Source organism: Triturus cristatus, chromosome 1_1 (genome assembly GCF_964204655.1).
Source record: "Triturus cristatus chromosome 1_1, aTriCri1.1, whole genome shotgun sequence".
In the NCBI taxonomy this organism is placed as follows: Eukaryota; Metazoa; Chordata; class Amphibia; order Caudata; family Salamandridae; genus Triturus; species Triturus cristatus.
This window is the reverse complement of record NC_140579.1, coordinates 158,201,894-158,226,446: the sequence shown is the minus strand read 5'-3', so window position 1 is coordinate 158,226,446 and position 24,553 is coordinate 158,201,894. Positions and strand designations below refer to the sequence as shown.

The 24,553-nt window shown below is 48.9% G+C and overlaps 1 protein-coding gene and 1 pseudogene across 4 annotated transcripts in view; one reads left to right on the top strand and one right to left on the bottom strand.

Annotated features, from left to right (window-relative positions):
* LOC146869887 (malignant fibrous histiocytoma-amplified sequence 1 homolog) overlaps positions 1-3,613 on the top strand; it is a 32,293-nt pseudogene extending 28,680 nt beyond the window's left edge.
* The window catches only part of LOC146869886 (vesicle-fusing ATPase), a 1,522,848-nt gene that overhangs the window by 599,258 nt on the left and 899,037 nt on the right, over positions 1-24,553 (bottom strand). The window lies entirely within an intron of this gene.

Sequence of the window (24,553 nt, the reverse complement as noted above, 5' to 3'; positions counted from 1 at the left end):
CTCTAGTGCCGGGCCAGAATCATTAGGCCAGGCAGCTGACAAGGTCTTTTAGGACTGGTAGAATGGTGCATGCTAAGTAGGCCTGAAGGACCAACCCCCCCCCCCTTGCAAAGATTGCAAGCAGGGGTCACACGGGGAATGGAGCTATCAGCTGTCAATCTGTTGAGCTTTAATCAGCATGAAAGTCGGAGGGAGGCTGCTGATTTGCCCTAGCATGGTTTGTCTCGCTTCAGGGCCAGTTGGGGTCACTGTTCAGGGTAAGGTTAGACTTCTTGGTTGCGTTTGAATACTGTGACAGGTCGCCCCTGCGCATACAACACGGCGATAAGTGGTCCTTTTTGGGGGTGTGAACTAGGTGTCCTTCAAGAAACTCATTAGAGCTTGCAGTCCCACCATTACAGAACTTAGATTTGTCAACATTCTTCAAGGAAACCATTATTAGCAGGAAGCTATTGAACCATGGAGAGCCAATGGGTGGGTTCGTGCACAACAATAGTAAGGGAATTACATTCTGTTTCAACAGGCCACGGGTACCATCAATAGCACCAGCAGCTGTAAAGCTACTATTTTCGCCCGGGTCTGGGGCTGGCAATGTCATCATACTTGGCAGCCAGACACGGAAGAGGCAAAGACATACATGTGATGGTGCAAAGTGCACTCAGCAGTAGAGTCAGCTGAGTGTCATCAACCCCGGGTATACCGTCAGTGATATACGTAGGTTTGGGGCGACACACGATCAGGCACTTTCTGTCTGCTGGGGCAGGAGTTTGCCAGTGCCAAGAGGGTGCGGGTTGCCTGGTTAGGGCTGATAGGGATGGGAGGGAGCACTAATACAGACAACCACAAGAGCACTTTTTGCAGTCATAGAAGGTTAAATTGATAATTTGATGGCATGGTGCCAGTTGCTTCATTATGCGCATTTTCCTTGGTAGTTGTCAGCGAACATTCAGAATGCAATGTTGGTGGTTAGCCTGTTGTCATGCCTTTCAGAGGTGTTTTAACTCAGGCATGGCCAAGCTTGGGTTAGATGCCTGTGGTCTGCCCTGGGATTCATGTTAACAGGCAAGTGGAGCGACAGAACTTAGAGGGGCTTGGGTCCGACCTCTGGTTCAGGTGCAGATCCTGGTAGGTTCACTTAGTATCCCGTCCTTGAGTTCGTTTAAACAGGTACCTTTGATTTGAGTGACGTTAACGTGTAATTTCTCCCGCCCTCCAGCCTTGGCTGGCAGCTGGCAGGTTGTGGAAGTTGCCTTCCAACTAGGGCGACATGGTCCATATGTGTGGGGGGGAAACGCCTGGGTTAAACGCAATTGGGCTACAAAGTATTAGTAGAACCCTTGGCATTCCCAGAGAGGTCTTTATACTTTGGTTCCCCTCTGGTTCACCCTGTCTTGTCTGCTCCCTGGTATACTAGCAGAAGTTTGGGGGAGGGCAAGGCTTCTCATAGGGTGGTGACTGACGGAATGCGATGGACATACTCCGACTAGTGCTAGATTCAGATAACTGAGTGAAAGAGGAAGTAAGGCGGGCTTGTCAACTCTTACCTCCACCCGCATGGGCATTTCCTGGCAGGAGTGGCTTGTCATAGGTATGGCTCTTCAGCCAGGCAATGTTAACAATGAACCAACACCTAATTATTGGTTTTAAGTCATATCAGTCAAAAATCCACTGGGAGTTTAGAAAGGATGGGGGCACCTGTCCAGAAGGGGCATGCTGGCCTCCGGTCCTGTATGGGCTAAGACTTGTGTGGCTGGACCTGGGAGAGGCCTGGTATCAGCATGTTGGAAGTAAAGAGGCCTACCTTGGTGGGGGCCCTGGTAGTGACGGTGGCCACTCCCAGAGCTGTGGAGGAGTTACAGGGCGATCCAGAGTCTGCAGATACCAAGGGGTACTTCATGCAGCAGCACAGCTTGGTGCTAAGCCAGGATACCCAGGGATGTCTTAGCGTTGTCCCCTGGAAGAACTACGGCGCCCCGTTAGTCCTAGGGGTGGTTGTGGGTCTGAGCAACCGGGGGCTGCCAGGAACGCTCCGCCCACCTCTTTCAGGGGGGGGCGTGAGTAAGCGCGTGGACTGGTGGTCCACGGATGGGAGGGGTGGCCCCTCCCAAGATTTGGTATGCACCAATTGGCGACGGCCACGGTGTAATCTGGCTTATCAGAAGGCAGGCGGCATATGGGTTGGCCTACCCTGGGATCGCCCGTAAGATAACCCACCATGTTGGCATATTGGTTATGCTAATAAACCTGCAGTAAATTTCTCCACTAAACAAGGTGTTGTGTGGTTTATTGATGTATTGTGTTGTTATGTGACTACAGTTGCCGATATTGGCACTATGCTAAGGCTGCCCGGGGGGCCGCGCAGCGGCCCCTCAATAGGTCGGCCGCCTTCGTGCCACAGGAAGGCACTGGAGTCGTCCTTCTAGTTTCCCTGGGTCAGGATCCAGGGAAGACTTCTGGCTGACCCCACTTCCGGGGGAGGGGGGGTGGGTGGGACAGGGGTACTTAAGCTGTCCCCCGCCCAACGTGCAGCCTCTTGGTCCCTGCCGTCTCGCCTTGCCCGCCCCTCCGCTCCGCTTACCCGGCGGACGGCCAATATATGGTTTGGGGGGGGGCATAATTTCGAACATATTGTTTTGTGTTGCAGGAGGAGTTATAGGGCGATCCAGAGTCTGCAGATACCATGGGGTACTTCATGCAGCAGCACAGCTTGGTGCTAATCCAGGATACCCAGGGATGTCTTAGCGTTGTCCCCTGGAAGAACTACGGTGCCCCGTTAGTCCTACGGGCGGTTGTGGGTCTGAGCAACCAAGGGCTGCCAGGAACGCTCCGCCCACCTCTGTCAGGGGGGGGGGGGGGGGGGGGGCGTGAGTAAGCGAGTGGACTGGTGGTCCACGGATGGGAGGGGTGGCCCCTCCCAAGATTTGGTATGCACCAATTGGCGACGGCCACGGTGTAATTTGGCTTATCAGACGGGCAGGCGGCATATAGGTTGGCCTGCCCTGGGTTCGCCCGTAAGATAACCCACCATGTTGGCATATTGGTTATGCTAATAAACCTGCAGCAAATTTCGCCACTAAAAAAGGTGTCGTGTGGTTTATTGATGTATTGTGTTATTGATATGTGACTACAGTTGCCGATATTGGCACTATTTACGGTGGAACCTGGGGGTGCAGGCCATCAGCACTGAGGAGGAGCGAAGTTGCCTGGTATGTGCATAGAACTGAAAAGGTTTCCTAACGTACACCGGGCCTAGCCCGTACAGGGCAGCACGAGTCGTCACCAAAGCCTTCAATTTCACCCTTGCGTTCACTGGTAACCAGTGCAGGTAAAAGCTTGGAAGCTGTGTCACCAAGGATTAAGTAATGGGTGGTGAATCTTCAAGAATATAAGTTTAGCATGAAGTACTCTCTGGGGGGTCGGCAATAGGGCAGCTGATTGCTTATCCAGAATAAATGATGCTAACATAGAAGAAGAAAGCTCAATATTTGTTTGTGGTTTTTAACACAGGTTTATTTTCCCTATTTCCACATGGGATCTCCTGCCTTGGGTGGAGAAGGTTAACTTTGGGACCATCTGCTGTAAGTCTGAAACCAAAGTGTTCTTGGTCACATGACCCTGTGAAGACCAACAGGGAGAAAGGAAAATAAACTTACTTGAAAGAAACGGCGGCAGTCCCTCAGCACCGTTCCTACCACCCTGAAGTGACCGAAAATACAAGAATGACAAGAGAAAAAGGCAGTCAGAGGAAAGGGAGTGGGAGCAAAACACAGAAAGACGAGAAAACTGAGAAATGATTCGTTTTGGTTGGAAACAGGAGGCAGTAGGAGTAGGAAGTGACATGGGGGAGAAGAAGTGAAACAAAGAGATCTGAAGTCAAGCGAGGGAAAGAGGAAGTAGGGGAAAAAGGAGTCCCAAGACGCCAACCTAAGGCTGGGAAGTGCAGCACAAGAGCACCAGACAACTACACCGAAGGCGAGATGCCTGATCAGAAGATTAGTGAACACCACCGACTGACGCCCGCTGTCCACCGGCAGTCCAGGAGGACTGCAGCAAACCAGGGACATCAGGGCTGAAAACTTTGAAAACCTAGAGTAGAGAAGACAACAGAGTGTTAAGACTGACGGCCGCTACATGAGTGGCAGAAACTCAGTGGGAATATCAGACTTAGTTTTTCCAGCTTCACATTGAGGTAATTCAGTTTCCAATCTCGTTCGTATTTAGCCACCATTTTGTGTCTTTCTGCCATTTTGTGTTGCCCTCACTCAGGCGGCACGGTGAACGAAGAGTTGTTTTTCCTCATCCTACTGCAACGTGTCAAATAACCTCCTGCCTCTGTTTATAGCTGGTGTCAGGGTCCGGCCGACTCCACTAATCCTCGTCTGGTCTGACTGATCCTTGTTTCAACTATCCGTTGGTTCGCACCATTCTTTCCTGACTTCATCTTATCTTCTGGCCTTCGCTATTCTCTACTTGTATTCTCTCATTTCACAACTGTCCTCCAAAGCATACAAATATGTCCTGCCACCTGCAAGTTGAGTTGTAGACACTACCACCGATTTAACTTGTGGGGAGGGGTGACAAAAACAGTTGAGAGGTTTATTTGGGTTACTTGATATCTTGTTTTCAAACTTTTCTCATTGGTTATATCTTGTTTTCAAACTCTTCTCATTGGATAACCATGTATGCATTGGGAGTGTTCTTGGTGAATCTATGTGCTATAAAAGATTGTGCGCCACGGAGTAAAGTGGCAGTCTCCTAAGAACATACAGAGTGTACTTCTGGGACAACTGTACTTAGCTGCAGCTAATAAATCTTATCTTCTACGCCTAACGGAGTGTCCCGTGTCTCTGTTCGACAAAGCAGGTGAACTCAGGAGATTAAGGCGTACCCTGCGCCGCCAGGCCCCTAAGATCTTGGTTCTTCAATTGGCGCCCGAACGTGGGCCGGCTTCAGAGGTAGCGGTTCTTGCCTGAGGGTCGTGAGGAACCCTGCAAGAAAATTCTGGAGGAATCGCGAACCACGTCAAGCGACCCCTGTATGTCAAAGTGGTCCGAAGGTCTTTTGCAGCGCGGTTTCTCCTTCCTGACGGCTGCTGCCCTGACTGCCGCCTTGCTTTGGCCCCTTTCGGTGATGTATGGTATCGCGAGACATTAGACGGGCCTCTGTTGGCGTAAGAAGACACTTAGTTAAGTATTGGTGGGTAGCTCCCACTATTTTTGTTTTGATTTGGGTCTTTGATTCGGCTATTGCAAAAGCCGAAGCCGAGGGCTGAGTACGTTTGTGCTATAGTATTTGATTTAACCCCTTGATGTTTGTGAACATTCCAGTGAAATAACGATGCCTGGTCTGAGTAAGTTTAGAAAGTTTTGTTGTTTTGGTTGTGATAGGGATTCCCGGCTGGAGGACTCTTGTCCAATTCCTCCGGTTGGAACTCCCACTTATGAGCTTTATTCTAAACATTGTGTTGGCCCCATTGCCTTTAATGAGGCATGGATCCGATACACGAAGAACGATGGCGTTCTACAGTGGCCACTAAATGGTAGTTTTGAGTCTGACATATTAGACAATTTGGAAGCGATATTGTTCAAAAAACAAGCCCGGCCGGCAATGTTTGACTCTTTTCGCCTCTGGCGTAAGGAAGCCAAACAGAAAGAAATTTTGCAGGCAAAACGAGATAAGAAAGCACAAAATATGACGATTATACAGGCTGCCCAGCAGTTTAAAGATAATGAGATTGATAATGCAACGGAAATTTCAGAGAGACAGCATCGTATGGCGATAGATAGATGCTATCCGGTGTTGCCAAGTTCCCCTTCTGATAAAAGTAAGGATCTGGAGGAAGACCCTTTGATGTCTCACCTATTGAGATTGCCTTTACCCTATGTATAAGGTGCTAATGCACCCCCGTTGTTACAACCTGTTCAGCTACCTGTTGTCCCCCCACCTGTTCCGGTTCTTCCACAATTGCCTCTTCCGGTATTGCCACCCCCACCTCTCGTGCCACAGATTCCTTTGTCTCCATCTCCTGAACCTCAATCTTCTTTGCCTTCGGCTCCCCTTATAACTGCTAGTTCCTCTCCTGTATCGCCTAATACCTTGTCCCCTGTCCTTATGTCTAATTCTCCTACTGTGCGCAAACGAATATCTGGTTTCTTGTCCCCTTTCTTTGAGACTCTAAACATGTCTCCGGCTTTTTCTCGAAGACAGTCTCGTAGTCAACTCCCAGGTTCCGATGAACGGGTGGTATTTGACTCTCTCGCTCGCAAATGGATCGAGAAGGGTCCCCAGTATAGTGTGAAAGATATCATGACCACCTTTCATCAGTGGGAGGCGCCCACGCAGAGATATGTATTTAATGTTATGTGTGACACTCTCGCTAAAGAATGGGAGGATATGGATTTGGGTTTACTTCCTCAGGGTTTGTTAGATGTTCAGGCTAATTTCAATAAGGGACTCATTGTGGGTTCTAAGGTTGAGGATGCCGTAAGGACGCTTGTCACTTTTAGGTCCTTATTTTCCTCACAGACTTTTTTTGATTCCGATCCTGCTGTTAGGTTGACATCCAAACATTATCCCATGAGAGAGGTTCCTCCAGTGTGGAGAGAAGCGGTTGCACAAGCAGGTGCTAATCCAGCTGTTCCCGCGCACTTCCAGCTTATATGGGTACATGTCCCCTGGAAGAGATCTAAAGTTTTGGCTCTTAACCAGTCTCTACCGGATCCCCATAAAAACCCTGCTGGCTATTATAAGGAGTTGTCCTAGACTGTTGATGCCTGTATTATGAATTTAGCAGATATTGATATGTTGATGGGAAATGTAGTCCCACAAGCATCATGGGCTCAGATTCGTAGAGAGGATCACGTTCAAGAATTGGGTGGTACATGGGATGCTATAACTGCCTCAGATAGAGCACAAGTGGGTGGTGCTAAGCCTGATGTTTTGATTTCAGAACTCCCTGGTAGGATTATTACTTTAATGAAATCTATGATGCCCGCCTTGCGAGTTAATTGGGATAAATTAGCTGCGTGTAAGCAGAAGAAAGAAGAGTGTCTCTGATTTCTTCACTCGTTTTGAGGAGACGTTTATTGATCACAGTGGTCAGGATATGACTACGGAGGGTGGACAGTGATTATTTGTAGATAAATTCATATTTAATTTGCTTCCCGAACTGTCACATAAGTTGAAAGACTCCGAGAGTTCATGGGCTGTTTCTTCTTCTGCCCAGATATTGGCTACTGCTCAATATTATGAGAACAGGGATAAAGAGGAGAAAGATAAGCAAGAGAAGAAGACGAAAGAATTAAAAACGAAGGTTCTTCTGCAACAAGCTTATCCTCCTTGTTATACTCAGCGCCAGTTTCAACAGACTCCACAGTTTCAGAGGGTGTATCAAAAGCCTGAGCCCTTTATTCCGCGACCTTTATCAGGTCCTAACCAATGTGCCTATTGTAAAGAGGAAGGTCATTTTAAGAAGAGCTGCGCGGTTTTATTGCAACGTAAGGGAGAACTATCTGCTCCACGAGGCCGTGGTGGTTTCCAGATAATATACAGGGGTAGAGGTCGAGGTGTGATGCCTCAAGAACAGCGTTCCTTACCCCCTCCAAATTCTACGAACTACTTTGATCAGCAGAATACTCAGTCTAAACAGTATTACAATGATGATTATCATGTTGAAGGTGAATATGAAAGCCTTCACGCTAACTAGGACAGCCATAGACAAAGTGAGGGAGTTGTATCGATTCCAGTAGATCAGAATGGGCCTTATGTTAATGTCACTACAATGGGTGTTTCAGAGCCATTTCTTTTAGATACTGGTGCGATGAGAAGTTCTATTATTCACTCCAAACTCCCTGGGGCACCTTTGTCTGGCTTAACAAATGTATCGGTAGGATTTTCTGGCGCCCCAGTTCGTAACCCGGTCTCCTGTCCTTTGCCTATTTCAATTGGCCCTTATGATATGGAAGCTCCTCTTCTTTTAACGACTGGTTGCGGTGAGAATCTGTTGGGTTTGGATCTATTGAAAAGAATGCATGCAACGATATATTGTTCTCCTTCTGGTGTGCATCTTACTTTAGGGCAGAAATTGACTTCTTCAATGTATTTGTCTAAAGATCAATTCCCACCTGAATTGCTCTCTCTTCCTGCAACACTTTGGGCTACGGGTCCAAATGATGTTGGTTGTCTTGAGATCCCGCCTTATGTTGTTACTCTCAAGCCCAATGCTAAATTGCCACACATTCCTCAATACAGAATTTCCAATGAAAGTGAGAGCGCTTTTGGATATCCTTTATGATTTGGTTCAGAAGGGTGTGATTGAGGAAACGAGAGGAAATGTATGCAATAGTCCTATTCTTCCCATTCTTAAACGCACTGATGCTTCTAAGCCTCCTGTTTATCGTTTTGTGATTGATCTTCGGGAGGTCAATAAAATTATTGTACCACAGTTTCCTGTTGTTCCAGATATCACTGCCCTGTTAACTATGATACCTGCCTCGGCAGCTTGGTTTTCTGTTATCGATCTGAAAAATGCTTTCTTCAGCATCCCCATTGCTGAAGAGAGTAGGGATATTTTTGGCTTCTCTTTAGGAGGCCGAAGTTTCCGGTTCAAGCGCGCACCCCAAGGCTATTGTGAAAGTCCCTCCATCTATAGCCAAGCTCTGAAATGCCAGCTTGATGCTTTTCCTTTGCCGCCAGGTGCTACCCTTATTCAGTATGTGGATGATTTATTAACTGCTGCTGATTCAGATGATATTTGCAAAAACGTGACTATTGCACTATTGCGTCACTTGTCTGACCTTCACCATAAGGTTTCACCTTCTAAATTACAACATGCCCGCCAAGAGGTTACCTATCTAGGTCATCTCTTGTCGAAGGAGGGAAGGCGACTGACCCCAGAACGTATTCAAGCAATTGCACAAATGTCTGTGCCATCCACACAAAGAGAAGAGCGTGCCTTTCTGGGCATTACCTCTTATTGTAGACAGTGGATTCCGAATTTTTCTTTGTTGCCCAAACCTTTGTTAGCACTCACTTTGAAAGACACACCCCAACCCCTTCCTTGGACTGACGAATGTCAGAAGAGTTTTTCTGATTTACGTACTGCTCTGTGTTCTGCTTCTGTGTTGGGTACTCCAGATTACAGTAAGCCCTTCACGCTCTATGTCCATGAAAGAGAGGGTTGTGCGTTTTCAGTCTTAAAACAACGATTTGGAGACAAACAGCGGCCATGTGCCTATTTTTCAGCTACGTTAGACCCAGTAGCCAAGGCATTGCCTAGTTGTCTTAAAGCCACAGCAGCAGCAGCAATTTCTATTTGTCAATCTGCTGGAGTGGTGCTTGATAACACTCTTATTGTCATGGTACCACATGCAGTGGATACCTTACTAAATAGGACAAAAACGCAGCATCTTACAAGCGCTCGCTTGTCTGGGTATGAACGGACGCTCTTAGCTAGTCACGTGCACATCAAACGATGTAACACTTTAAATCCAGCCACATTGTTACCTCTTCCAGAAGAGAAAGGTATTCAGGAACAACATGATTGTTTTCTCCGTACTGAGGAGGAGACAAAAGGTAGGATTGATTTGAAAGATACACCACTAATGGACCCGGATGGGATCCTATGGGTGGATGGTTCTTGTTTTAAACTCCATAATGGTGAAACAACTTCAGCTTACGCTGTTACCACCTTGCATTCAATCGTGGAGACAGACATAATTCAGCTCAGGCAGCTGAACTGATAGCTTTGACCAGAGCGTGTGTATTATCTAAAGGAAAGAGAGTGAATGTGTATACCGACAGCCAGTATGCGTTCAGTGTGGCGCATAGCTTCGGTCGTTTGTGGAAGGAAAGAGGATTCTTTACCTCCCACGGTACCAAAATACAGCATGGTCAGTTGGTAACTGATCTTCTTGAGTCACTTGTTTTGCCTACCCAGATAGCAATTGTGAAATGTAGTGCTCATAAGAAGATTACTGATGATGTTGGTCGCGGGAATGCTTTTGCGGATGAGGTAGCGAAAGAAACAGCCAGAGATGCTATGAGTCGCATGTATGTTGCGGGCCCTGCAAATTGGGTCAAGGAAAAAGGAATGTGTGAGGACACAATAGAAAGTGTGAGATCGATTCAGGGAGATGCTACAGAGAAAGAGTTGAGAAAGTGGAAAGAGAGTACAGGAATGTTAGACGCAAAAGGATGTTGGATAGAATTGTCAGAACACCAGCGTTGGCTGTTACCAGATGCCTATGTACTGCCTGTAGTTGCTATGGCACATGGTCCAGCCCACATCAGTGCGAAAGGAATATGTAAGCCTCTGGCTCCAGTGTAGCTGAACGAAGGGATTCCAAAACGTGCAGATAATTTAGTGAAGCATTGTATCGTTTGCTTGATGTACAATCCGGGAAAGGGAACCCCAACTCCGGCAGATCATTTTGCTCCCCCAACATATCCTTTTGAGGTGTTGCAAATCGACTACATTCACATGGATCGATGTAACAATATTAAATATGTTCTGGTAGTGGTATGTGCCTTTTCCAGATGGATAGAGGCTTACCCCCTGAAAGACAACACTGCTTTGTCCACTGCCAAGGTTCTTCTAAAAGAGTTCTTCCCTAGGTTTGGTTTGCCGCGCATTGTCTGGAGTGACAATGGAAGTGAATTTGTGGGCCAAATTATGAAAAAGGTGTGTGCCGGCCTTGGAATCGTCCAGAAATTCCATGCGGCGAACCATCCCCAATCAGCGGGTTTGGTAGAGTGCTATAACGGCACTCTCAAACTTAAGCTTGCAAAGGTACAGGCTAGCACGGGACTTGCCTGGCCCGATGCTTTACCTTTGGCTCTCCTGTCCACTAGAACAGCTGTACATTCTCGTTTGGGACTCAGCCCATACGAGATTGTTTTCGGGCATCCAGCTTATGTATGGTGAGTCCCTCGCCCTAGAAAGTATTCTGATATACAGAATCCAATGCTGATTGACTATTTACATGACCTCACCACTAAATTACGTGTTCTTCACTAACAGGTTCAAAACGCTTTACCAGAAGCCTCCACAGACCCAGGTCATTCTATCCAACCTGGAGACTGGGTCTGTGTGAAAAATTTTCAGAGGACAAAGAATTTGGAACTTCGCTGGAAGGCGCCTCGACAAGTTCTTCTGACAACTCGCACAGCAGTAAAAGTCGAAGGGAAAAAGAACTGGATCCACGGCTTGCACTGCAAGAAAGTGCCCTTGCCCTTGCCATTGCCTTTTGATCAGTGGGTTCGTAAGGGTATAGGTGATTCTGAAGGAGAAAAAGTCCCCCGATTCATACATTTCAGTAGTGCACACCTGGATGGAACTCGATCGGAGAAAGAAGATGACGACATTCTACAAGAAGCCGTACCTTCCCATCTCCGATTAAACACTACAGAGCCACAGACCCTATTGTACCAACAAGGACTAGATACAATTTAAGACCTAGATTGGTCAAGGACACCTGAGATTTCCATCTCTTCTGCTACATTTATCATCTGTCCAGGTTGCAGGGTCACGGTAGGAGTCTTGGTTTGTGACCTGTATAATGGCTAGGCCCCCAGGACTTGCAGTGTCATAGGACGGCTAATAATCACAGCCAAGTGAGTAAGGAAGATTGCCGTGAGCAACAATTTTAGAGGATGGATGTCAAATTGCAGAAGAATAACAAGAAGGAAGAGATGAGAAAGAAATATTGTAAAATATTGTACAGTCGATGTGGCGTAACATTGTGTGTTTCTATATTTTTGTTTATCTTATTGGCTTGTGTAGGTTGGGTTATTCATACTATGCAGCAAAAAGTTGTCCCTAATTCTATCCCCTTGCCTCTTCATTCTACTATCTCCCCACATCAATTATATACGCTTCCCCAACATGAACTAATCAGGAGAACAGAATATTTTAACAATTCATTTTTCCAGTTATTGCACCAACACCAATTGGTAGTCAACACAACCGACTGTTGGGTGTGTGGACTTACGCCTCATACCACAGAAAAAGGGATGCCATATTTTGCCCTTCCATTTTCCTATGAAGGTTCCGCTTGGGCCTATTTTGTAATGTTTTCAAATGCATATCAGAACCGGTTTAGACGTCCAGCTGGTTCATATGGTAGTGGACAAGATTTTAGTCATAATTCTCTGATAAAGGGAATGGTGGCTATGACTAAAATTGTGGAGGTCATAAGGTTCCCGTTGACGGGAGACAAACGTATACTAATTAGAACGTGACTCGTTACATTACTAGCCTTACAGATAAAACTAAACAGGGAAAATCTCCACCAATTTGGACTGTACCTCATCAAGGTAATTTCTGTTTACAAATGAATGGCCAGACTACTGACACTGGACAAAGAAAAAGCTTTTGTTCCCATACATACATCTACACGTCTCAGAATTCACCGCCATTAGTGCCATCCCAGGGCACATATTTTGTCTGCCACGATAGAGCTTACACGTGGCTACCAACGGATTTTTCAGGAACATGCTATATAGCTTTTCTTCTCCCTCCTACATACACTGCTCCTTCAGGCCATCATAGAAACAGATATGGTAGAGGGATTATTGATTCTAAAGACACGGCAGGACAAGAGGGAAGAGATTTCCTCAAAGGATTTCTTCCTTTTTGGGGCCCAATGGCCAACAGCAGAAACATGAGACAGCTGGTTCGTGTTGTTGAGTACCATAGAGGTCACTGTGGGAGCCTTGAGTAATCTCACAGCTGAACTTCAGGCGGATCGTCTCATGACTTTGCAGAACCGGATTGCACTATATGTTATTCTTGCAGATCGTGGTGGAGTCTGTAAATTGATCGGATCTAGCTTTTGTATTTATATACCTGACGACGCCCCTACGGTATACCAAGCCACATGATCTCCGAATCGATTCATCAAGACGAAGGAGATTGGTCTTTGTTGGAATGGTTTTGGGGATTACTGTCCAAATGGGGATGGAAGGTATTAACATTCCTTGGAGTGATTTTGGCCATCATTTTTCCTGTTGTCTCTGTATGCAGTGTGGCCCCGCCATCTGTGGTCTTTGCGCCACTATGTGTGTCCCAAGGCCTGTGCCACGGAAGACGGAGAGCATTAAAATGATGTTGCAGCAACAGCTTGATGACCTCATGGCCATTGACGTCGACTCAGATTAAAATGAGTCTGTGTGTCTTGCCTGAGTAATGGCAAAAGGAGGGTCTGAGGTAATTCAGTTTCCGATCTCGTTCGTATTTAGCCACCATTTTGTGTCTTTCTGCCATTTTGTGTTGCCCTCACTCAGGCGGCACGGTGAACGAAGAGTTGTTTTTCCTCATCCTACTGCAACGTGTCAAATAACCTCCTGCCTCTGTTTATAGCTGGTGTCGGGGTCCGGCCGACTTCACTAATCCTCGTCTGGTCTGAATGATCCCTGTTTCAACTATCCGTTGGTTCGCACCATTCTTTCCTGACTTTATCTTATCTTCTGCCCTTCGCTATTCTCTACTTGTAGTCTCTCATTTCACAACTGTCCTCCAAAGCATACAAATATGTCCTGCCACCTGCAAGTTGAGTTGTAGACACTACCACTGATTAACTTGTGGGGAGGGGTGACAAAAACAGTTGGAAGAGAGGTTTATTTGGGTTACTTGATATCTTGTTTTCAAACTTTTCTAATTGGTTATATCTTGTTTTCAAACTCTTCTCATTGGATAACCATGTATGCATTGGGAGTGTTCTTGGTGAATCTATGTGCTATAAAAGATTGTGCGCCACGGAGTAAAGTGGCAGTCTCCTAAGACAACTGTACTTAGCTGCAGCTAATAAATCTTATCTTCTACGCCTAACGGAGTGTCCCGTGTCTCTGTTCGACAAAGCAGGTGAACTCAGGAGATTAAGGCATACCCTGCGCCACCAGGCCCCTAAGGTCTTGGTTCTTCAACATGTGGAAAGGATAAAGTCACCATTAGAAAAACCCAAATAACAAAGCCCCAAGGCCTTATTTTTGCCCATCTCTCCACAGAGGGTGAGAAAATTAACTAATTAGGGTTCAGAACCTTGTTTTTCAGGTTTAATAGGAAGTGTATGGGAAAACTTTATATTGCAAAAAATGTCTATCAGTTTAACTCTGGCATGATAAAGGTGAACTGCAGACAGTGGTCTACCTCCCCTTTTCCAGCCTGACCTTTTCTGCGTCCCCTGAAGTACTTTCCCCCTTGCCTGTTTTTTCCATGTTATGCTATGCTTCAGTAACTCTTGTAACTTTTGTTATACTGTCTCTCTTTCTATGTTATGCGACGCTCCAGAAACTGATGTAACTATGTAACCATGTTCTGAAACAATGTCCTACCTCATGTAAAGCGCTCGGATACCTCTGGGTCTAGCCAGCGCTATATAAAACTTTTCAAATAAATAAATAAGGTGGGGGATGGTATGCCAAGACGCCTGGGTAGCCCACCGCTGTCGGCAGTATGTCTTGTCAGCACTGTGAGTATTCATCTGATCTGAAATGAATGCATACCCAGGTCCTCTCCCTATGGGATTGTGGTACATACAAAGACGAAAGAGACGCGATGGTTCAAAATTGTAGTGGAGGGCATCCAGAATGAACCCAGGGCAGAGTAAGCCAACTACAGATCTACCACCAGAGCCTAGCTCAACCACCCCATATCCTGCAACTCTCCCCGGGGCATGCATCTAAAAAAACATTGAAGCTTCCCATAATGATAAATGCAGCAGCTGATAAGAAGGAACGGTCACAGGAAGCAATAAAAGGGACTCTATCAGTGCTTAGATTGAACTGTTTGCCGATGGGCCCACCAACACTTACTTTTGGGGACCAGCACTTATTTTTCCTCATTAGACTTTGACTCAGAGCAAGAGTGGTCGAAACACACGAAGAGAAAGAGAAACAAGCATTGGCATAGCCAATAGGTCTCGCCTTTGGGACCTTATAAGTGTTTAGCCATGCAACAGTTGCATAACTAAATACTTATAAGGTCCCAAAAGCGAGACCTATTGGCTATGCAAAGCGGCTGTGTGGCTGCAAAAGTAATCGCGGTAAAGCGCGGCGCGCGCGCCCGCGCACATGCACTGTAGCTCTAAGCTGGCCTGGTAGCACTTTTTGGAGCCCTCTCAATAAGTCTCGCTAGACCAGCGCATGCACTGGGTCAGGCGAGACCTAAAAACGGAATATATTGTCAGAAAGGGAGAAAGCAGGACCCTGCAGGAGTGAGATAACGGGTCAGTAGTGTCTGGTGGTGGATGAAAGAGACACGGGGGTGGGATCGAGACTGCACAGCCTTGGTATTCAGCACTCCTTACCTCAACAGCCCTAGCTGTGAGCTTATGACCAAAACTTGGTACCCGGTACTTATACTTTCACAAATACGGAGCTGGACTGTCCCCTTTGCAAGGCTGTCCTGTGAGCCGTTCGGGGGAGGTAAGCCATCAACAAGGAGCTAGAAGGGATGGTGTTCCAGTAGCTGAATGACTGCGCTCTTGTCTATCCATTCCTGGTGCATCTTGTTATGCAAGTGTGGGTGGGACTGGGAGGCAGCAGGAAACATCTTGCACCCTTCTTCCCACCTGGGTTTGCGGAATGACACCGGACTCTCTTTTCCTGCCTCACCAATGCACAGCTACATGCTGATATTTGTTGTCATTCTTAATATTTTATGATTATGATTTTGTTTCCTCGGGCTCTCACCATTGGTATACTTTCATTTCTGCATTTTCTGCAATCGGCACTTGCAGGCAGGAAGCTCTTCTTTTACGGCCAGGGTCAAGGGAGGCTAGAATAATATCAGCAACCGCACGACACAAGCCAACATTTCCGCCACATTTCCTGCCAGCCTGTGCAGCGAGGCGAACTCAGGGTCAGTCAGTGTTTCGTCTTCATACGGTGCTGGGTGTATGCGTATAAGCAGGTTCTTTCCAAGAGTTTGGGTCAACAACTTTATTGTTTCTCGAGAGCACCGACCATTTTAAGGTTTCGGGTCAAGGAACTGTCAAAAATAATTATCTCGCGAAGGACGCACGCGTTCGTGCAAAGTATCACTTCAGGGGCGCTGAGACGGTGGAAGCATAAAGTCATAGAGAAAGTGGAACGTAAAACGCAGGGTTACTGAATGCTTTGAGGGAACATCTTGTGTGAACTCGCGGTTGCTACTTCTGGCCAGTGCTGCCAACATCTGCCTCGCAGATTAATGGAACTTTCTAAAACTGAAAATATTCATCATAGTACAACATTTGAAACCAGAGTGTTCTGAAGCATCACGAAACGATACAATTAACAAGGTCACAATGACAGTAGTGCTTCTAAAACGTTTCATGAAAATTACTGTTATTTTCGACATGTATTTTTTAATGCGGTGAGCGATCAAGGCCTAATTAATCAATTGAGCACTTTACAATCACCTAATCCACACGCAGTAGAACAAGCATCGGCAAATCAAATAGGAATGGCCTTAGCAAGCTTGTTGGTGCTGTGATTACGGGGTTTATTTTTTACTGTAAGCATATGCCACGAAAATGAAAGGAAAAAAATCTAACTGTCCCTAAACGTGGTGCCTATACGCTTGAAATAAACATATGAAATTTAAAAAAATAACCATTAGATATACTTTCAATGGAAATGTAAGGGCACTTCTAAGCAGACAAATGTGTTACAAAAGAGACAGAACTTCTATTTAGAGTCAATACACATGAAATATAACTTGACACAAAAAATAGCTACTGGCTTTGAATTATGTAACCCGAAGGCAGTTACTTTAAACGCACATGGATGGTTAAAAAACAAGCATTTGCAATGCAATAGGTCTCGCATTTGCGAGAGTTTGAGCTATTTTTATTGTACATGACATTGCCTTTTATTTATGTTTTGGTTTTTGAAACAAATAAAAGCCATTGTCATTTACAATGCCAATAGGTCAAACTCGCGTAAATGCGAGACCAATTGCATTGCAAATGCTTGTTGGTTATGGGTTTGTAATTTTCTTTCATATATTTCACCTGATGAAGTGATGGACCAAATTTTGGAAAATCTCATGATGTGAAAATTATTAAGGTTGTAAATTGTGCCACATTTTGCCTCATTTCAGACTGCAGATCTTGTATTTACGAGTACACCAATAAAGGTGTTCGGTATATGGAAGGTGTGGCATGTCTGTTGTATTCACTGTGTGGCTGTAAAAGAGGGTAAAGGACTTTGAGCTCAGGTTAGAGACTGAGGTTACTGTGCTGTGAGTTTTTGTCCATGGATGCAAAAGATGCACTGAATCCCAAAAGGTGCCTGTCCTGCTGACAGAGGCTGAAATCATAGGCCAACTTAAGAACCAGTAACTTGCTACTGTCCGACTTCTTAGATGTATCACTCAGAAGGAGTATGTTTACCTCCCGTGAAACCCTCAACTTCTGACACTGCTCCAAGTCACAGGGGACTCACCACAGCAAGAATGTGTCACTCAACTGGAAAAAATACAAATGGTCAATATTTTACACTTTATTTTGTGATGTAAAGGACTAGTGAAAGAGCGCCCCCTTCCTACCCAAAAGCTTTTTGCAGAACCTACTGATTCAGTTACCATTCAAGGGATTGCAACTTTACTGTCTGCAAAATAACTTATTTTTTAATTTGAAGGGAAAAAAGCGTTTAAGGCCAAATGTACTAAGCATTTAATGGTCGCAAGCACTCCGAAACTGTGTTTGCAACTGGTAAAATGCTTTGAATGTTAAAGCCAGTTACCTTTACGGACTCCTAGAATAGCTTTGTGACTGGATGCCAATATACAATTTGTAAGGGGCGTGTTGGAGGAGTCTCTTCCAAATTGTGATTTAGTCTGATGTATCAATGTTTTGAAACCAAAATCCAGATGCGAAACATTGAAAAAGTACAGACTCACAAGTTGGGGTGGCAATACATGCACAAAAAAGAAAAGGGATCCCCTTAGAACCCACTTGTCATTTGCAAATCTTAGGAAAAAAGTTAAAAGATTAAAAAATAGATGGAAAAAAAACCAACAGGAGTGAGAGTGAGGGAGCACGCCTTGTCTGTTATTACATGGCTACGGCTGGCAATACAGACTTAATGTGACCAACCTTTCAAGGTATTATGGACCGTAAACAAAGCACGCCAAACAGACTTGGTTGTAGCCTCTGCTGCCTAATTCCAGCTTCATCATTTCTCAATGAGCTATTCCAGCCTCATGTTTGTAATGAACAAGTTACTTACCTTCGGTAACGATATATCTGTAAGAAACACTAGTTGGTTATAGATTCCTTACCTTAGAATTACCCCCAGGCGTCAGACTGGATCCGGAAAGTTTTTTCGTCAGCAGTACCTCTGCGCGTCGGAAGGTGGCATCGGCTCCACGTCCGTCGGTGGCGTCGAGGTCGCCGGCATGACGTCGCGGTAGCTACTTAGACGCCGCCCTCGCACGCTGACATCAGTTCTGTACACTACTTTCCGCACAAGAAACGCAGAGCCATGCAAGGCACTGACCACTGGTGCACAAAACTAGGGCCCTGAAAGGATGACCTTAACCCTAGAAATCAGTTCGCAGAACAGGGAGGAGGGGTGGGGCGGAAAGGAATCTATAACTAACTAATGTTTTTTACATATATATCGTTACTGAAGGTAAGTAACTTGTTCATCTGAAATAAACACATTAGTTATAGATTCCTTACCTTAGAATACATACCTCAGCAATACCAACCCCGGTGGTGGGTCTACGAACCAAGATCACACCAGAAAGTCCTGGAGAACAAAACGGCCAAAAAAGCGGTCTCTCCGGACTTGGCTGTCCAGACAGTAGTGTTTCATAAACGTGTGCAGTGATGCCCACGTAGCTGCCTGACAGATATCATGTAGAGGAACTCCTCTCCCCAAGGCCGTAGTGGCTGCCGTCGCCCTGGTGGAATGGGCGCGTAGCCCCACTGGAGGCTCCTCCTTTGCCAGAGAATAACAGGCTTTGATACACAAGACGACCTATCGAGAAACGGTTAGCTTGTGTACGGCCCGACCTTTCTTGGCACCCACGTAGCCAACAAAGAGTTGGTCATCCACCCGGAACTGTTTGGTGCGACCCAGATAGAAAGAAAGCGCACGTTTTGGGTCCAGACGGTGGAGCCTCTCTTCTTTAGAAGGATGTGGAGGCGGAAATAAGGTGGGCAAAGTGATGGTCTGCCTGATGTGAAAGGCAGTGACAACCTTGGGCAGGAAAGATAGATGAGTTCTGAGAACCACTTTGTCTGGATGGACAAAAGAGCCTGGAGCTCATTCACTCTTCTGGTAGATGTGATGGCTACCAGGAATGCAGTTTTGAGAGTTAAAAGTCTTAGAGTACAGTTGTGAAGTGGCTCAAAGGGAGTGCACATCAAGTAGGTCAAGACCAGATTCAAGTCCCACTGGGGCATAACTAAGGGAATAGGAGGAAAGAGATGAGTTATGCCCTTAAAGAAACGATTAACCACCAGGGACTTGAAAAGAGAGGGCTGATCTGGAAGCTGAAGGAAGGCAGAGATGGCAGAGAGATAGCCCTTGATAGTGCCCAGAGCAGGGCCCTGCTGGGTCAAGAAAAGAACCTCAGTAAGAGGGGCAGAAAGGGGATCCACAACCTTTGCTGTGCACCATGCCACAAACTTGTTCCACCAGCAGGCCTATACCGTCTTACTGGAGGGACGCCTGGCTGCCAAGATTACATCGCAAACTTCGGGAGGCAAGTCAAAAGACATCAACTGCCACCACTCAATCCCCACGCAAGGAGGTGGAGGCTGGACAGGTTCGGGTGGAGGACCGTCCCCTGCTGCTGCAACATAAGATCCTCCCCAAGAGGCATACGGGTCGGAGGATCGATAGCCATGTTGAGCGGCTCGGGATACCAGACTCTTCGTGCCCAATCCAGTGCCACAAGGATGACTTGGGCCCGGTCGCACTTGATTTTCTTCAGCTCTCTGGGCAGAAGTGGTATAATGGGAAAGGCGTACAACAGACCGCAACTCCACTCGCGACGAAAAGCGCGCCTAGCAAGTACCGCCTTGGAAATTCCAACACGCAGAATTGCTGACATTGCGCGTTCTCTTCGGTGGCGAATAGATCTAACCAAGGCTCTCCCCACTGTCAAAAGAGACCTTGCACCACCTCAGAGTTAAGACGCCATTCGTGATCCATCATGCACCTGCGGCTGACCTTGCCCGCCCTGGCGTTCAGGGAACCTGCCAGGTATTGAACCACCAGGGATATGCCCTGATGTTCCAGCCATCTCCAGAGGCGGAGGGCCTCCTGACATAGGGTCCACGACCCCACCCCGCCCACTGCAGTACCACATGGCAGCGGTGTTGTCCGTGAACACCAGCACTTTTCTTCCCTGGACAGAGGGAAGGAATGCTTTTAGTGCAAGACAAATCACGCGAAGCACCAGAAAGCTGATGTGGAGCCCGGACCCCACCAGAGGCCTCTGATCTCCGCCTCTCCCCTGTGAGCGCCCCATACCAGAAGGGATGCGTCTGTCACCACTGCGTGTTCTAGTTGGGGATGGGAGAGGGATCTGCCGTTGACCCAATCCTGGTTCGTGAGCCACCACTGCAATTGTCGTGCAGTGCCCACCGAGATCTGGACACAATCGGACAGATACCCCTGATGCTGTGCCCACTGAAACTTCAGGTCCCACTGGAGAGCCTGCATATGCCACCTAGCATGATCGACCAGCAGGATGCAGGAGGCCATGAGGCCCAGCAGCCTCAGTGTCATCCTGACCGAAACCCGACATAGAGAATGAAAGATCGGAATTATAGCCCGAATATCCCGGACTCGCCTTTCGGGAGGATAAACCCGAAACCGCGTCGTATCCAGAACCGCTCCGATGAAGAGGAGCTTCTGAGAGGGAATCCGGTGTGACTTTGGCACATTAATGGAGAACCCCCGCGAATGCAGGAGGTCGGCCGCAGTCTGGAGGTGGGTGACGACCGCCTGGGGCGAGCCCGCCTTCAACAGCCAGTCATCGAGATAGGGGAAGACTGGGACCCCTGATCTGCGCAGATGAGCTGTGACCACCGACATCACTTTCGTGAACACCCGAGGGGCGCTGGTAAGGCCAAAGGGGAGCACGGTAAACTGAAAATGCTCGTGGCCTACCGTGAACCGTGGGTAAAGCCGGTGGGCCAGCAAGACGGGGATGTGGAAATAAGCGTCCTGCAAGTCCAACGCTACCATCCAGTATCCAGGGTCGAGGGCAGACAAGACCTGAGCAAGCTTCAACATCTTGAACTTCTCCTTCCTGGGGAAATGGTTGACGTTCCTGAGATCCAAGACAGGAGGCAGGCCCTTGTCCTTCTTGAGTACCAGAAAGTAGTGGGAGTAACAACCAAGACCTACTTCTGGGACAGGAACGCGCTCTATGGCACAGTTGGCCAAGAGAGACGTAACTTCCTGTTGGAGAAGGCCCAGGTGATCCTCCGACATGCAGTGGTATTGAGGTGGCATGGCTGGAGGGGTAGCTCGAAGGGGAGGGAGTAGCCCCTTCAGACTACTTGCAAAACCCACCTGTCCGATGTGATCGTGCGCCGGGAGGTGGGGGGGAGGGGGTGATGGCGAATCCTGCCGCCCACTGGTGATTGATGGGCCTGAAAGGACTATGAGGGTTTGAATGCTGCTGCAGAGGGGGGGTTGGTGGACTGGCCTGCCCGCTGGCCCCCTGAACCACGGTGTTGGTTCCCACATCCCCGGCCGGGCGAAGGTTGGGCAACTTGCTGCAGCCTGTGGCTCTGGGCGGGACGTAGTGGGGCACCCCTTCCGTAGCCACGAAATGGGCGAAAAGCAGGCTGCGCTGGGCGGCTGGAGAGGCCCAAGGACTTGGCCGTAGCCTGTGAGTCTTTGAAATGCTCTAGAGCGTTGTCCGCTTTGTCGCCAAAAAGGCGACAGACATGCCCTTTGATGGCTATCAAGGTGCTCTGGACCTCCCCTGAAAAGTCAGTCGATCTCATCCAGGCGTAGCGATAAAGGGCTACAGACGTGGAAATCGTCCTGCCTATAGAGTCGACGGTATCCAGCCCGCAAACTTAGCTGCATCCCTCCTGGCGGCGACAGCCTGGGACATCACTGTCCGGGCCTCCTCCCGACACTGAGGCAGCACCTGTGCAACCGTATAACACAGAGTGGGAACAACGGCCCAATAGACATGCGGTGTTTACCGACCACAGTCCCAAGCTGGAGGAAGAGAGAATTTTCATCCCAAGATGGTCCAGATTCTTGGATTCCCTTTCCGGTGGAGCGGTAGGGAATGCGCTTTTGGAAGTGGAGGCTTGGTCCACCAAGCTCTCCGGGGTGGGGTGTTGGGAGAGGAAAGTGGGGTCGCCTGGAGCCGGGAGGTGGTGTCGGGCAATCATCCTGTCCAAGGGCGCCTCCGTGTTGGGCCTGGACCACGTGCCCAAAAGGACGTCGGTAAGGGCCTCATTGAACGGCAGCAGGGGCTCTGAAGAGCTTGCTGTCGGCTGAAGCACCGCTGTCAGGAGGTTAGTCCTGACCACCAGCGTAGGAAGCTCGAGGTTGAGGGCCTCGGCCGCCCTATGCAACACTACTGCGTATGACGCTCCCTCCTCCGTAGCCACGGTAGGAGACAACATGCCTAGGTCAGGAGATGTATCAAGACCACTGGCATCCCCCAGTTCCTCTCTCCAGTCCTGCTCAGAGTCGAGCTGATCTGTTAAAGGGTCGCCTGACCCCTCCCAGTTCTCCTCCTCTTCCTCTGGGTGCCAATCTGGTCGAAAAGGCACTCCAGGAGTGAACTGGGGCACAAAAACCCCTCTCGGCACCGGATACAGCGTCGAGCGACACCGGTCCAGATCCGAATCCACATCGGGATGGAGGCCGGGGTCGACGCCGGCCGGGGGCATGACCGGCATTGGTGCCGGAGGAAGCGGCGCCGGTGGAGGTGTAACAAGGTCAACCGGTGCCGATCCAGGTCTGGATCCGAGGGGGGCCTGCGGCGCCGGCGGAAAAGGTCTAGGCCCCCCAACCGAGTCCATGGGGCCCGAAAGGCGCGCCAGCGGGTTCGGGCCACCCAAAGATGGCATGCATCGGGGGCGCTAGGTGGCGCGCGAGCAGAATGGCCGCACTACTGTGAGGCTCCTGCAGCCCAGCGAATATATCCGCCTAAATATCCTTCTCGGAGCAAAGTACGGATGAAGTGAAGGTGTCAGCGGGAAGCGCCCATGCTGCTGCGGCTCCAGTAAAAAAAAGCGTCGTCACTGGGGCGGTACTGGCCGAAATATCTGGCGGAGAACTTGGACCCGGCCGAAGAGCGGAGCGTTGCGGAGCCCTCTCCCGGCCTGTGTGACCACGAGAGCCCGGTGCCGCACACGAGGTGCCTGGGCCTAAGTGGAAGACGCGAGAGAGCCGGGATCGCCGCGAGAGGACCTGCCCCCCCCCCCCGCCCCGCGCGCTGAGGATGCCGCCCGCTGGGGCCTGGGACCGGATCGGAGGGGACGGACGTGTGCACTGCTGAGAGGCCCCTGGATCATCTGGCAAGACCTTGGTGCGGCGGCGGCTCCCCCCGGCCCTTGGTGAGTGCGGGCTGAGAGGGCATTGCCTGATTGTTCCTTGGCTGTGTGGGCGGCAGCTGCCCCACCGTTGAAGATCTGGCGGCTGCAGCGGCGGTGGGGTGAGGAGCCCTAAGGAAGAGTGCTGGGGAGGAGGGAGCCTCCTGCGGGAGGAGTGGAGACGTGCCGGAGAGCTGGACGGCTGCTGACGACGCTGCTGTCTAGGGGGACAGCGCCCTGGATGCCTGATTGTGGTGCACTGGGCTGGCAGTTGTCCTGTGCCCCCCCCCCCCCCTGCGGAGCTGCCGACCCCACGCTGTGGCCTTCGACCCTGCTCCTTTGAGTGGCCCTGGAGCTCTGGACCCCTCCCCCCCCCCCCCTGCGTGGATTTCTGGACGAGTTCTTCTGTGACGATCTGCACTGCGGTACCTGGGGGCGGCCACGTGGAGGGCCAGTGCAGCCTGAAGGAGACGGTGACATAGCGGTGGCGACATGGGGAAGACGGACACACGACAGCCAAAGCTGAACTTTGCGGCGCCCAAGAAGGGTATGCGCGCCTCGCAGGAAGATCGGGAACTGGGCGGGGAGGAGGGACCCTGGAGCGCTGGGCCTGTGGCGGCAACCGATGTCCAGAGCATACTACTGGAGGTGCGACAGGGGTTCGCTACCATGGCTGACAAGATGGACGGGATGTCGTCGCGTATCGATGCTATTACGCACAAATTGGAAGGCCATTACGATCGGCTCACTGAAGCGGAGAGACGCATATCGGACACTGAAGATTCCGCTGCCCGAGTTGCTACGCAGGTCAATCGCATGGAGAAACTGCTGAGGGCGGTGGCTGCGAAGAACGAGGATTTGGAGGCGCGTAGCCGGCGCAACAATATCCGCGTCGTGGGCATACCGGAATCCACCAATACGGGGAGGATGGAGGACTATATAGAAAAGATGTTGCTGGCAACTGTGGGGGCGGATGCCCTTTCGGGGTAATTCATTGTCGAGAGGGCGCACCGTGCACTGGGCCAGCGGCCTCCTCC